A 2,597-nucleotide genomic window follows, 5' to 3' on the forward strand; every position below is an offset into this window, starting at 1 on the left:
GAACTACTTAAATCTAACTAACCTAAGGACATCACACACATCCATGCCCGAGGCAGGATTCGAACCTGCGACCGTAGCGGTCACGCGGTTCCAGACTGAATCGCCTAAAACCGCACGGCCACTCCGGCCGGCCAGTCATATAACAATAACAGAAAAAATACACTGAGGTGACAAAAGCCATGGGATACCTCCTAATATAGTGTCGGATCTCCTATTGACCGGCTTAGTGAAGCAACTCGACATTGAATGAAGTAAACAAATCTTTGGAAGTTCCCTGCAGAAATATTGAGCCACCCTGCCTCTATAATCGTCCATAATTTAGAAAATGTTGCCAGTGCAGTATTTTCTGCCCGAACTGATCTCTCGAATGTGCCCCATTAATTTTCGACGGAATCCATGTCGAGCGATCCGGGTAGGCAAATCATTCACTCGAACTGTCCAGAATGTACTTCAAACCAATCGCGAACAGTTGTGGTCGGATGACATGGCGCATTGTCATCCATAAAAACTGCATCATTGTATGCTGCCTATTAGTGTTGGGCTAAACTGCGATTTTCCGATATCAGTGATTTCTGTGAATGCTACTTTTCAGTATCTGTTATTCTTAACTGTGATTTGTCGCAGTTAAGAGTCGCAGTTAAGGAACCTAAGTCGCGTATCCCTCCGCCACTGCTATTTCTGCTACTTCCGCAATTTCTGCGACTTCTGCTACTTCTGCGATTTCTGCTACTTCTGCGATTTCTGTGACTTCTGCTATTTCTGTGACTCCTGCGATTTCTGCGACGTACCACCGTATGAAAAAGTTACATCTGTCCACACAGAAAATTGCATCTCAACAAATCTGTCATTGGTAAGTATGTTTTACGTTTATTCTTCCGTTGGCTTTAATTTTGTATTAAAGAAACAACTGTGAAAATATTAATAGTGTAATTAATATGTAAGTAGCCGCACAGTACCGTAATAGTTCGTGTTTAGAAAATGAATTCTAACATATTGTTATGTTCATAGGTACCTGAACTACATTTCAGTCACTCAGTAAAGTGATAATTCAAAATATCATTGTCAACAGAGCTGAAGAAATTGTCAGTCTTTAGACCGTTTTCGTCAGACGAGAGGTTAGTTTCTAAGCGTTTTGATGGACTTAATTACTTCAGTGAGATCGTTCTTGCGAATGTGATATAGCAAATATTAGCAAATGTGATATAGCAAATATTAGCAATGTACTCTGTCAATTATATTGCTAGTAAAGTGACAGCAAAAATTGTTTAATAATCCTTGTGTTTTTGCAGACGCAGTTCTGACTGATTACTGTTTGCTGTACATATCTATCCACATCAAGGCTGTTGAGAGAGACTCGTGAAGATTCAAGGCAGCTCTTAGAGGATTTGGAGTTTAAAAGTGAAATAATTATGAAATAAGTGTGTGACTGATTAAAGTGTTTTATTGAAGTTGTTGTGCGATTTTAAAGGAATAATAAATGTTAAATACATTGAGTGAATAATAAAAATGTTGTTTTCCACATGTTAAGCCGTCCTATACCCGTAATTTTCCGCCACTTATTTATTGGTAAACACTTGTTGGATACCGACGAGCCGCCCCCCCCCCCCCCACCCCCCACCCCCCTTTCTCGCCAATCTTGGTGTGACACTGACCTGTAACATATCCCGAAGTCTACAATATGCATTTTGAGGCTGTTGATATGAAAGTGGGAAGTACAGATCTTCCAGTTAAATCAGGAATAGCTTAAGTGCATTACTTGAAAGTTACACAGGAAAAGCTTACTTATGTAGGTGGTAGTAGTGTCGGCAAAAAGTTCTTGTGTGTGAAGTTGCCATGTAGAACACCAGGTGTAAAACTTTTCTCCCGAGTCTTGAACTGTGTCGGAACAAAAGTGAGGCATTCATATGACTGTTTTCATTTCTCTACACTTATACAGATGTCTGAGTTCTGCTGTGTTAACATTGCAAAGTCCTGTAGGCATGTGGAGTATTAACCAAAACTGTCATATTGGAAGCAGAATCAAACACATTTGTTACGTTACTTGATATTTTCAGGAGAAAAAGGCAATGTTGCTTCTTATTAATATAATACATTCAGAGTCACAGCAGTATTTGACCAACCATAACTGATGCTGAATGTGCATGTCGTCATATAATATGAAGGGCTTATTTCAATAGTGGTACAAGTCCATTACCTACACTTTTCTGTCTATAATGCTTCTGAAGTTAGCGATCCAAACAAACATAAATAAAGGTTCATCTCTAGCAAGAAGCCATATGCTTGAATATTTCTGGTATCTCAACTGCAGATTTTTCAGCACTCATTTAACTTTACGACTCTATATCTCAAAATAACAAAAATGGACTTGTACCACTATTGAAATAAGCCCTTCATATGCACACACAGCACATCGATCTCGTGAGGCACAAGGCTCTCATAACGAAGTACGTACGTACGTACGTCGGTCAACAGATGACACTAGGAAAAGTATGTTAACTGCGCTTTTTAGTTGCTACTTGCGACTCTTAGTTGCGATTTGTCACAGAAATCGCAGTTTGACTCTGTAGCGAATAGCGTAGTATGAACTTTGCTCAACA

At 39.5% G+C, this 2,597-nt stretch overlaps 1 long non-coding RNA gene across 1 annotated transcript; it reads left to right on the plus strand.

Moving 5' to 3' along the window:
- Positions 1–752: 752 nt before the first annotated feature.
- On the plus strand, positions 753–1,462 carry LOC126480706 (uncharacterized). Its single transcript, XR_007587456.1, has 3 exons — positions 753–850; positions 1,009–1,115; positions 1,290–1,462. It is a non-coding gene; the product is annotated as an uncharacterized LOC126480706 (long non-coding RNA).
- Positions 1,463–2,597: the final 1,135 nt, after the last annotated feature.

The sequence above is a fragment of the Schistocerca serialis genome, chromosome 5 (assembly GCF_023864345.2).
Source record: "Schistocerca serialis cubense isolate TAMUIC-IGC-003099 chromosome 5, iqSchSeri2.2, whole genome shotgun sequence".
Classification (NCBI taxonomy): domain Eukaryota; kingdom Metazoa; phylum Arthropoda; class Insecta; order Orthoptera; family Acrididae; genus Schistocerca; species Schistocerca serialis.